The sequence below is a fragment of the Globicephala melas genome, chromosome 13 (assembly GCF_963455315.2).
Source record: "Globicephala melas chromosome 13, mGloMel1.2, whole genome shotgun sequence".
Classification (NCBI taxonomy): Eukaryota; Metazoa; Chordata; class Mammalia; order Artiodactyla; family Delphinidae; genus Globicephala; species Globicephala melas.
In genome coordinates this window covers 64,174,009-64,187,221 of record NC_083326.1, presented here as the reverse complement: position 1 = coordinate 64,187,221, position 13,213 = coordinate 64,174,009, and positions in this window count along the sequence as shown.

Below are 13,213 nucleotides of genomic sequence, written 5' to 3'. Positions count from 1 at the left end.
GAGCCCCATCCCCTGGGAGTTCCCTGCTTATGGCTTCTCCCTGCTCAGCCCTCTGGGCCACCTCCAGAAGCTCCACCTCATCTTTGGTTGTCTCTCAGACCGGCTACAGAAGATGCCCAGGTGAGTGCGTGGAGAGTCCCTCTGAAGGTACAAAGGTCACGGTCCCTGGACACTTACTCCTCTGAGTGTTTCTGTCAGAGCAGAGGCAAGCTTGGACTTCCCCTTCCACAAGTTCCTGCAGAGGCACCGATGGACAGACTCCAAGGCCAGTGTCCTGGGCCAGCTAGTGACTGTTGGCTGTTGTAGAAGAGAAAGATATATGTCTGAAATTGGCATCTCTCCACTCATTCATTTGTTCATTCATTCATTCAAGCACTTGGTCCATGACATACATAGACCTAAGAATGGATATAAAACCCTGAGAAGAATCCCACTACTGGGCATATACCCTGAGAAAACCATAATTCAAAAAGAGTCATGTACCACAGTGTTCATTGCAGCTCTATTTACAATAGCCTGGACATGGAACCAACCTAAGTGTCCATCGACAGATGAATGGATAAAGAAGATGTGGTGCATATATACAATGGAATATTACTCAGCCATAAAAAGACCTGAAATTGAGTTATTTGTAGTGAGGTAGATGGACCTAGAGTCTGTCATATAGAGTGAAGTAAGTCAAAAAGAGAAAAATAAATACCGTATGCTAACACATATATATGGAATCTAAAAAAAAAAATTGGTTCTGAAGAACCTAGGGACAGGACAGGAATATAAACTATGAACTTTCTCACTTTTTATATGTTAATATTAACATATATATGTATATGTATATATATATGAACTTTAAGTAGAATTGAATTGTGACTCAAGACTTAATTCTTTAAGGCTTAAATCACCATTTTTGGGTCTAAAAATAAAGTTAAACTTTTCTTTTGACAAGTCAAAAAAAAAACCCTGAGAAGGGTCACACAGGTGCTCATGTTCCAGGAGCTTATAGGAGCTTTCACAGAGAAGGGTGAATAAGGGTGTGAAGTTGTGCGGGTGGTATGTGAGGGAGATAGGTGCTCCCACGCCATCTAAGCCCAGCTGATTTGGTCAGTGATGCCTCAGTTATGTCTCACAGAGCTTTCTGCGGCATTCCCTGGAACAGGGAGCTGTCCTGGGACCTGGTCTTTGAGTGAAAAGAAACACGGGAACCACCTTCCCAAACCTTACACCCAGTAGAAACCTAGCCCTTACCATGGAAGGAGCCATTTCTGAATTTCATTAATTCCTACAACAACTCATGCAGCATGAGTGATGCTTGTGTTTACACAGTTTGTTAGGAAGCCTGAGGCTAAGAGGTCAGTGTGCCCGACACCACGCTCTAAACATGGAAGAGGTCCTGATGGGAATGGTGAAATGATTGTCTCTGAGCTCTGTTCTTCACCAGTGCAGAAGACTGGCGCTCAACACTGGCATCTAGACTGAGGTAGGGGCAGTGCAGATTTCTCAGGCCAGATTTCTGGAGAGAGCTGGGGCTCATTCATGAAATCAACAGGCACTGGTCAAAAATCTATACTGTGCAAGTGTTCTAATGCTGGGGATAAAAAGACAACCTCTCCCAGCACTTGTCCCTCTGGTCTGTTTACCAAATTTCCCTTTCATTTGCTTCACTGTCCGCACTTTGAACAACAAGCAATGGGGTGAGTTTCTTAAAATAGTCGTTTATAAAGTGGGATCATTGAAATAATAATCAAGGAATAGAGAAGTAAGGTGCTCCACACAGAGTTTTCATTCGCTTGTTTGTTTAACAAATAGTGACGTCCTGCTTGGTACAAAAACTGGTCTCACTGGGGCATACAAAGGTAAACATTCATGATATCTGCTTTCAAAGAACTTAACTTTGAAAGAGGGATGGGGACCACGAAACAAGTTAACAAACCAATCAGAAAGCTGATTTCAAAGGACTCCATGAGAACAACAGAATACCAATATGATGGGAGTTACTGGAGTTGGAGGTGGGTGGCTGTGAGGTAATAGGAAATATATATAGTCATCCCTCAGTATCTGATGGGAACTGGTTCCAGGACCCCCCAGCTCAAATACCAAAATCCGTGGATGCTCAAGTCCTTTATGTAAAATGGCAGAGTATTTGCATATAACCTCTGCACATCCTCCTGTGTACTTTAAATCATCTCTAGATTACTGATAATAATGTAAATGCCATGTAAATAGTTGTTATACTGTATTTAAGGAATAACGGCAAGAAAAGTCTGTACATGTTCAGTATAGAGGCAGCCATCCAATGGTTGCATTTGTTGGCAACAACGTAACATTTTCTTTGTTTCAACACTTACAGATTGCTTTCATTTAATGACCTGAAAGAGAAATACATGGATTAAAACACAGAATATTTAAAATACAAGAACATGTAGAAAATAAACAAGAAATGTAAATTCATTCTTTCTCTCACCCACGGTGTTAACACTCACCAAAACCCTGGTTCTTCTCTCTTGATATCCTTCATATGATGATGATGATGGTGCGACTACCTGATGACTATTATGTGATGATGATCCTCAGATGATGGTGATGATAATGACCCTCAGATGATGAGGAGGGAGGAGGAGGATGACAACGGTGATGATTGATATATGGTGCCTACAGTGCCCGTGTGGTGAGGCCATGAAATGTGTGGCACTGTAGGTAAGCAGTGAGGATGTCTCACCGCTAACTTGGACCTTTTCACAGGACATCAGAGGATCATCTGTGTCAGAAGAACCAGATTTCAATTGCAGACATTGATGCTCCGGTGGAGGTTCAATAATACTAATATCAGGATCTGTGGAGTCTGAGGGCTGAGGATCTTCAAGCAAAGGTGGAGGCTTCACAATTGCAGATGCTTTAGTTAGAAGCATTGTTATAGGAAGTTGTTAATTCTTTTTCTTTGCATCATCAAACAAATCTTGCAGTGGTTATAGGCATGTTGCTATCCCTTGAAAGACACGGAGACTTCATTCCATCGAGGGACACTGCTCGAGGATCATATTCACTTGTGCCCGTTGGAAAAACTGCAGCAAATTTTTCAAGTGTCCAAGGTGATGGCTCTGCCTCCTCTAATCTTCTGCATCATCATCATCTATATGGGATTTTAGCAGATCTTCGCGTTCCTTGTTGGTAAGGGTTTCTCTGTGATCTTCCACATGTTCCTCAACATTGTCCTTGGTCGTGTCAGAGAAGCCTCCCCTACCAACTTCCCTTGCACCATTCAAGATATGCTTGACTTCTGTTTCAGTAATGGGGAATCCCCTGAGATGGTTGACTTACCTTTCTCCACCATGGATCGCAATATGCATTGGCTGTCTTGGCCTTCAAGACGTCTGCAGCCTCTGCAGTAAGCACAGTTGTGGAGCTCTTCCATAAATCCATGATGCTGCAGGACGTCCCTGGTGGTCCAGTGGGTAAGACTCTGCTCCCAATGCAGGGGGCCTGGGTACAATCCCTGGTCGGGGAACTAGATCCTGCATGCATGCTGCAACTAAGAAGCCCACGTGCCACAAGGGAGATCCCATATGCCGCAACTAAGACCCGGCACAGCCTAAATAAATAAATACTAAAAAAAAAAATCCATGGTGCTGCAGTCCGAGTTTGCGTCAAGGGCAGCACAAATCCTGCCAGACGTGAGGTGGGTGTAAGTCACCTTAATGCGCTTGACGAGGCCTTGATCAAGTGGCTGCAGCAGTGACACAGTGTTATGAGTTGAGAATGTCACTTCTGCGTTCTCTTCGGTGAAGCAGAGAGATTAGGGATGACAAGGGGAGCATCGTCAATCATGAGGAGGACCTTGTAGGGCAGCCTCTTCTCTTCTAGGTATTTCTTCACTTCAGGAATGAAGCACTGGTGGAACCATTCCAAGAATAGGATGGCCATCACCCAAGCCTTCTTGTGTTGCCAGAACACAGGCAGGCGATTTTTGTTTTTGTTCTTAAGGGCCTGGGGATTGTTTGCTCAGTAGATGAGGTCTGGCTTGATCATGTGACCTGCTGCCTTGCCACACAGCACCAGAGTAAGGCAGTCTTTCCAGACCTTGAACCACGGGGCTGCTCGGCACTCTTATGGCTGTAGGTATGATTGAACATCTTCTTCCAGAACAAGCCCATTTCATCAAAATTGAAGACTTGTTCTGGAAGGTAACCTTTCTCTTCTACAAGTTTCTGGAGTTCTGGGAAGGATGAGGCCACCTCATGAGGCTGTAGCACTTTAGACAGCCAGCTAGCCGGCCAGCCCACCCTTACTAGCTTCAGAATCCATCCTCTCACTCTGCCCAGGCCCCTCACAGCAGCACTCAAAGAGGCTGAGTGCTTTTCCATGCATCGTTTTGCCATCAACAGGGACATGCTTCTGTGACATGGCTTCTAGCTACACACTTAATGCTTTCTCAGTCCTTGCAAGCACTTTATCACGAACCAGTGACACTGTTTTTGCTATTGTAGAGGCAGCACTAACACTTACATGGATTTCAGCTTCCTTCTGCTTTACCATGAGAACGCTTGGTTTGTTCTTACTGACTTCACAGCCCACTTTGACAAGTGCTTGACATGCCACTTTTCAAAAGATCTAAGATTTTCATTTTCTCTTTGAGACATGGCACTTTACTCTCCCCCTTAACCTTTTTTTTTTTTTTTTTTTTGCGGTACGCGGGCCTCTCACTGTTGTGGTCTCTCCCGTTGCAAAGCACAGGCTCCGGACACGCAAGCTCAGCGGCCATGGCTCACGGGCCCAGCCGCTCCGCGGCATGTGGGATCTTCCTGGACCGGGGCACGAACCCGTGTCCCCTGCATCGGCAGGCGGACTCTCAACCACTGCGCCACCAGGGAAGCCCTCCCCCCTTAACCTTTGAGGGATTGCTGTGGCCAGTTAATTGCTCTTTAGAAGCCTTTTTTTTCTTTTTTCCCACAGAAACAAAGGGTGCACACAGCACAGGTAGTGAACAAATCAGACAGTGAGGTGAACAACTCTCAGAAAAGGAGAGACTGAGGATCTATGAAACGGTGGGAGGCTACAGCAGGCTGTGCCTAACGTCTCTTCATTTGTGTGGATTCAGCATAGTGCTCAGTGCACAAATTCAAGTTTGTCTTTTTGCAACTTTCTGGAACTTTTTCCCCGAATATTTTCAATCCAAGGTTGATTGAATCCACGGATGCAGAACCCACAGATACAGAGGGCCAACTTTATTGGTCTCTGCCCCCAGTTCCTGGCACAGAACTCCTAAAACCCTTGTAATTTCCTAAATGGTAAGAACCCAACGAGCATCCTTTGTTCTAATGAGGCAGCTCTAGGTGACTCCTAGACGGAGGCTGATCACCAGAAAGTCCAAGCCATGACTGGAAGCTTGGAATTTTCAGCCCCACCCTTCATCCTCCAGAGAGGGGAGAGGGGCTAGAAACAGAGTTAATAATTGATTATGCCAACATAAGGAAGCCTCCGTAATATCCCAATAGTAGAAGGTTCGGAGAGCTTCCGGGCGAACACATCCATATACTGGGTGGGTGAGGCACCCCAACTCCACGAGGACAGAAGTTCTCGCACTTGGGACCCTCCCAGACCTCGCCCTGTGTATCTCTTCATCTAGCTGTTTATCTGTGTTCTTTTATCATATCCTTCAGTGAACTGGTACATGTAAGTAAGTGTTTCCCTGAGTTTTGTAAGCTGCTTTAGCAAATAAATCAAACCTGAGGGGGGGGGGTGTGGGAACCTCTGGTTTGTAGCCAAATGAGACAAGTTGTAGGTAACCTGGACACCCACTACTTGCTATTGGCATTTGAAGTAGCATGGGGGTAGTCTCTTGAGGGACCGAGCCCCAACCTGTGGGATCTGACACTCCCCATGTAGACAGTGTTAGAATTGAATTAACTTGTATGTCACCCAGCTTGTGTCAGAAACTTGCTTCTCCATGTGGGGAAAAATCCCCACACATCTAGTGACCAGAAGTGTCAAAAGTGAAGTGTTTTGTGTGAGTAGTAAAGGAGACACAGGACAAAGACTGACAGTACTGTTTTTTTTCCTTTACAGTGGCCACTCTAGTCAAGGGGGAAAGGAGATGGTCAGGAAATCAAGGGTTCTCTGTGAACGTTACCAATGACTGACAGGTGAGTGTTGAGAAGCAGCCAGACATAAGGAGAGGCCTCCCAGGCAGAGAAATGAGACATACAGTGAAGAGGAATGAGGGAGACGGAGGTGAAGGATGTGTCAAACCCTTTGGTGGTGAAAATGGAGAATCATTTTGCATGGAGTGGCCCTTTGCATAGAGTTACCTGGAGGAAAAGCACCTGGGATAGAACAAAGGTGATTAAGGTAAAGGGCAAGGTAATTAAGTAGAATTGTTCTAATTACTTTTTTATGTTGTTGTTGTTGTTTGGCTTCGCCCTGTGGCTTGTGGGATCTTAGTTCCCTAACCAGGGATCAAACCCGTGCCCCCTGCAGTGGAAGCTCGGAGTCCTAACCACTGGACTGCCATGGAAGTTCTGCTAATTACTATTTAAAATTGAAGTATAGTTGATTTACAATGTTACGTTAGTTTTGTTCTAATTATTTTTGCTTCATAATAAATTCTGATACCTAAATGCCTGTCTCTTTCCCACCCTGCCTCCTATCCTGCACTACTTCCCAAGAACTACCTTTGCTGTTCTGGACCCATTACACTCACTTCCATTATATCTAATAATCTGTAGATACTCTTGTGTTTTCTCTATCGTCTATAATAACAGCAGTTTTATTTACTCATTTCTAATCCTATGTCTCTTAATTTTCATTCCTTATCACCCAGGCTAGGATCTCTAGTACAGTGTTGACTACAACAGTTAAGAATGGGTGTCCTTGTCTCGTTCCTGATCTTGTAAGATATGCCTCCAACATATGCCCATTTAGACTGATGCTTCTTTATTCAGGATGATGTTTCAGTTTGTCCCACATCTACTGTTTTGTTTTGTTTTGTTCCTAGATAGTCTCTAAATGTTTAGTAGAATTCCCCTATGAAACTATCTGGACTTAGTGCTTCCTGCAGGATAGCTCCTGATAACTTTCTCTATTCCTTCTATAGAAATTAGTCTGAGTGTACATGCCAATTTTCAACTGCACAGAGGGTCTGTACACCTAACCCCCACGTTGTTCAAGGGTGACCTGTATTAACCTACTGCTTTCTGGCCCAGTAAGTAGTCGGCATTTGCTGCCCTATTGGTATATAATTCAGGACTAAGGAGGTCAGTTTCTTACATCAGGAGCCCATGGGTGGCTTATGGCCATCATAGGTGGTCCAGAAACTCCAGGAGGCATGAGAGGAAGTTGCCAAAGCCTCTACAGTGAAGGAGTCTCTGAAAGCTCTAATAGGATTGCCTGTTGATTTCAATTTAGAGGGTTCTAGAGCCTTTTTTTGGAGGGGTCCCCATTCAGTGTAGGCTGATTGCAGGCAACAGCATCAGTCCCAAAAGGACTAAGAGATCTTGTACCTGTGTGAACATTGTGGATGCTAAGAAGGTCAACAGCTGTTTCTTGACATGTCAGGGAAGGAGCAGCCCTCAGTTTGCCAAATAATCTTCAGGATTTTAACTGAGGTGGTGCGGCTTTGCATTATGTGTGGGACAGTGACCCATCCTCCTCCTGTGAGCCCTTTTGTGTCATGTCTCCTTAATGAGTGTGTCAAATGAATCTCCCTAGAGGAGGATATCATCCATATAGTGTCATACCTGTGCTTCTGGAGAAAGTTCTGCCAGAACATCCTGTAGCCAATGACCCAGAAGCCATGGCTCAGGATGCAGGCGGGTGTGGCTAGTTGTTGGCAGGATGTGGAGAGAGAGGGTAGACACATGATCACTGGGCTCGGCTAGGCTGCATCTGCTCTAGGGTCTGAGCTGGAGGGGCTCACTCATGCTAGGGTGCAGCCCCCAGGTCTCTGAGGACTGTCCCTACCCACACGGCAAGAGAGAAGCAAAGGAGGTTGAGCAGGCTGTGGGGCTGGGCTACCCAGGGCCTTTCTTCCCCTTCACTGACCCACGCAGGAGGGGCTGCTCCTATAAACTTGTCCCCGCCCAGCGCCTTCTCCAGCCCCTCCCTGAGCACTGCTTCAGGCCTAAGCTGAGGGCCTGTGGGGAGGGCTGTGTATGCCATTAATTATTTAAGAAAAATTTTAAGAGCACAAATAAATGACCACTTATGACACTATTACCCAAGGAAATTCTGTGCTTCAGTGGATTTTCTTCCATTCATTTTCCTGAACCCATTATGTACCACTAATTGTAAATTATTTCTCGAACATAAAAATAACATGGTCTCCTATAGGGCAAAGGAATGGGTGAAGACCAGAGGAGACCCTATCAGCTCCAGTTAGGTAAGCGGGGGGTGTGAAAACACCAGAAAAACCACCGTCAGTTACTCCCCATTCCAATAAATAGTTATCCAGGTCTGATGGTCACCTTTCGCTTCTCAGGAGAAGCAACATTATGGGGAGATTCTCAGATGTAACTACGCAGCTGTGTGGGTTGGGAGGTAGAAGAATAGGAAAGCAGCTTCCCCGAGATCAGCCTCCACATTCTCAACTCAGCACAAGCCAGGCTGAAGGCAGCTGCCCTGTTCTGTACCCGAATACACCTGGTTCCGAGTGTGGATTGGACATAGTTTGTCTGAAGGCAATGAAACTCCAGCAGTTCCCTACCTCTTCTGTCCTCTAACGGGCAAGCTAGTGACAGTGTTGAACTTTAACTGAGTCTGTGCTCCCAGAAAACAGCCATGGTTAGGAAATCCTTTTGTTTTCTGAAAACCTGTGTTCTAGGAAACAGCTTACCTCAAAGAATTACCCTTCTCCATATGACTATGATAAGACTCACTGTCCACTCTCTCATGACTCCCTTGTTTACCTGTTCTGAGGCCCTAATCCAATATGACTAGTGTCTTTATAAAAAGAGGAGATTAGGACACAGAGTAAACCCATGTGAGGACACAGTAAGAAGTTGGCCACCTAAAGACAAAAGAGATGTCTCAGAAGTAACAAACGCTGATCTTAGACTTCTAGCCTCCAGAACCGTGAGAAAACAAATTTCTGTTTTCTGAGCCACCTAGTCTGTGGTGTTTTGTATTATGTGTGGCAGCCCTAGAAAGCTAATGCAAATGCCTTCAAAAAAATGAATGAATCAACTAGAGAATTTAAATTGATGCCAGGCAAGTTTTACTAAGTACAGCTTTCTGATTCTCCAATACTCAGTTTAGCAAAGTTGTATAATTCAAATGATCACATGCTTACAAAAATGTGAAAGATTAAAAGATGCAAAATATGAATAATCATAATGACTAGGACTTACTGTGGTCTTACTGCACACCAGGCATTATGGTAGAGCTCTCCGTGAAATTTTTGTTTACTCCTCCTAACAACTTCATGATCAACGTACTACTACTGCACCTATTTTATAAATGAGAGTAGGTAATTTAGTCAGATAACTTAGGGAGTGAGTTTTCAACCCAGGCCACCTGACTCCATGCAGAACCCCCACTCATAGCCACTGTGTTTCTTTGTCATTCTTGGGAAATCTCAGTTGTTTAGCTCGCGCTGCCAATACCTGAAGCAAGTCAAGGGAAAGTTTCCCTCACAAAGCAAGAGCATATATCCCTTTCCCTCTTTCTCCAGTGCAGCATTAGGAATTAGGAATTTAAGTTCTCAAAACCACTGCTGAATGAGGCTGAATTGGCAATAAACAACTTTAGGATGTGTTGTGGTCTGAACACGGGTTGGAAAAGAATTTCCAGACACGAGGCAGAACGTAAAGAAGATAGGATTTATTAGAGGTAAGGGTTACTGTCAGAACAGCAGGCCTACTTCCTAGTAGTCTGGGAGAGTCGAGCCTGAACATGTGCTATTGATCAGTTTTTATAGCCAGAAAACAAAGGAATGGTCCGAGGTGAAAATTTCGTTTACTGATTGGTTGAGGCACATATACCTTCCTTCTATAGGGTGGAAGTGGGACAGGGCAGATTCCTTTCCTTGTTTGGGACAGGTCCTGTTGCCCAGGTAGGCGTCGCCCAGATGGGCTCAGGAATTTCATAACCATCATGGTGGGGGGAGGGTAATTGATTAAGAGTCCGGTAGGGGGTGTAACACTGAAACTTTTTCAGGCAGGGTCATCCTTTGCCCTTGAAGCACCATTGTCCTTGGAGCACCACAGGATGGTCTTTTATCCAGGTGCCACCAGGCTCCTCCCTAGAGGAACTCCCTAAAGCTCAATCAACCACTTAAAGTAGAGCATGCGTTCGTGCCACATCTTGTGTGGAGCTAGGTGTCACTTTACCTGGTATCCTATGGAAAGCTGGCCTCTGTTACCATATGGGGTAGCTGTCATTTGCCAATTCCATATTGTCCATATCCTAAGGTTATTACTCTAACTCAAACTGTTTATTCCAAAACCTCATCCATTTAACCAGAATTGTACACAAAACATAAAACATCTGGGCTGATCTGCTTTACTTCTTTTTTTTTTTTTAATATGTATTTATTTATTTATTTTTGTTTTTGGCTGCATCCGGTCTTAGTTGCAGCACATAGGCTACTCTTGGTTGCAGTGCACAGGCTTCTCATGACGGTGGCTTCTCTTGTTGTGGAGCACAGGCTCTAGGCACGCGGGCTTCAGTAGTTGTGGCACGTGGGCTCAGTAGTTGTGGTTCGCAGGCTCTAGGGCACAGGCTCAGTAGTTGTGGCACGCGGGCTTAGTTGCTCCGCGGCATGTGGGATCTTCCTGATAGGGACAGAGTAAAGGAACAAAGTAGGTGATTAAATCCCACTAGCGATTGTGAGTAGAAAAAATATGGAAGACCCCTGTAAGTTAATGATTACTCAAGAAAGCAGGTTTACTTAACGAAGGTTTACAAAGCAAAGCAGGCTTGCCTGGCAACAAAACCGTGCAACAGAAGCACAAGACATGCCCCCAAACAATAAAACAATGGTGGCATGAGACCCACATCCTGCCTAGTGAGCTCAGTAAGTCAATGATCCATAGGCATGCTCTCTCCACACATAAAAAACAATTTGTGGAAAGGTGCTCATTGTACAGAGATCTGAAATAAATTTTACAGTCCTGGCTTGACCATGTAGGGACAAAAAAACTCCCCTGCCGAACCTGAAGGAGTAGCTGATGATGGAAGCATGATGTCTTCTCAAGAATGAAGAAGAAAGTGGTCGTTCAGCCCCCACACTTTTCCTTTGATTATAAAACCATAACCCTCTAAGTTCTCGGGGTACGGCACCCTCTCACCTGCCCACTTGTAAACATCACAAGCGTCCTATTCTAGTAAACCACTTCTTATCTATCACTTTGCGTCTTGCTGAATTCTTTCTGCCCTGAGACATAAAGGACTGGCTCTTCAGAGCCCCCCGAAACCACACCTATCTGTTTCATTCCCGGACCAGGGATCAAACCCGTGTCCCCTGCACTGGCAGGCGGATTCTTAAACACTGCACTACCAGGGAAATCCTGTGGGTGTATCTTGTACAAATACAAAGACAGAAATATAAATCTTGAGCTGTGGAGGAAAGCCTGGGCTGGGTAAGTTTCTTGGAAATCCTCAGGTCATGGAAGGTCATGGAAACTGTTTCTGCCTTTCTGGGTGCTGAAACTGTGCTTTGATTTTTCCTTTGTTTCTTTTTTTTCTTTTTATCATTCACATTTTTAAAAAATAGATCTTTATTAGAGTATAATTGCTTCACAATACCATGTTAGTTTCTGTTGCACAACAGAGCAAATCAGCCATATGCATACACATGTCCCCGTATCGCCTCCCTCTTGAGCCTTCCTCCCATACTCCCTCTCCCACCCGTCTAGGTCATCGCAAAGCACTGAGCTGATCTCCCTGTGCTATGCTGCTACTTCCCACCAGCCAACTGTTTTACATTCGGTAGTGTATATGTGTCGATGCTACTCTCACTTTGCCCCAACTTTGCCCTCCCACCCCATGTCATCAAGTCCATTCTTTATGTCTATCTCTTTATTCTTGCCCTGCAACTAGGTTCATCAGTACCTTTTTTTTTTTTTAGATTCCATATATGTGCATTAGCATACGGTATTTGTTTTTCTCTTTCTGACTTGCTTCACTCTATGACAGACTCTATGTCCATCCACCTCACTACAAATAACTGAATTTTGTTTCTTTTTATGGCTGAGTAATATTCCACTGTATATATGCACCACATCTTCTTTAACCATTCATCTGTTGATGGACATTTAGGTTGGTTCCATGTCCTGGCTATTGTAAATAGTGCTGCAGTGAACATTGTGGTGCATGTCTCTTTTTGAATTATGGTTTTCTCAGGCCCAGTAGTGGGATTGCTGGGTAATATGGTAGTTCTATTTTTAGTTTTTTAAAGAACCTCCATACTGTTTTCCATAGTGGTTGTATCAATTTACATTCCCACCAACAGTGCAGGAGGGTTCCCTTTTCACCACACCCTTTCCAGCATTTATTGTTTCTAACTTTTTTGATAATGGCCATTCTGACCGGCGTGAGGTGATACATCATTGTAGTTTTGATTTGCATTTCTCTAATAATTAGTGATGTTGAGTATCATTTCATGTGCCTCTTGGCCATCTGTATGTCTTTCTTGGGAAAATGTCTAAGTCTTCTGCCCATTTTTTAACTGGATTGTTGGTTTGGGTTTTATTTATTTATGCTTTAAACATCTTTGTTGGAGTATAATTGCTTTACGATGGTGTGCTAGTTTCTGCTTTATAACAAAGTGAATCAGTTATACATATACATATATCCCCATATCTCTTCCCTCTTGCATCTCCCTCCCTCCCACCCTCCCTATCCCACCCCTCTAGGTGGTCACAAAGCACCAAGCTGATCTCCCTGTGCTATGCGGCTGCTTCCCACTAGCTATCTATTTTACGTTTGGTAGTATATATATGTCCATGCCACTCTCTCACTTTGTCCCAGCTTACCCTCCCCCCTCCCCATATCCTCAAGTCCATTCTCTAGTAAGTCTGCATCTTTATTCCCATCTTGCCCCTAGGTTCTTCATGACCTTTTTTTTTGTTTTTTAGATTCCATATATATGTGTTAGCATACGGTATTTGTTTTTCTCTTTCTGACTGACTTCACTCTGTATGACAGTCTCTAGGTCCATCCACCTCACTACAAATAACTCAGTTTCATTCCTTTTTATGGCTGAGTAATATTCCATTGAATATAT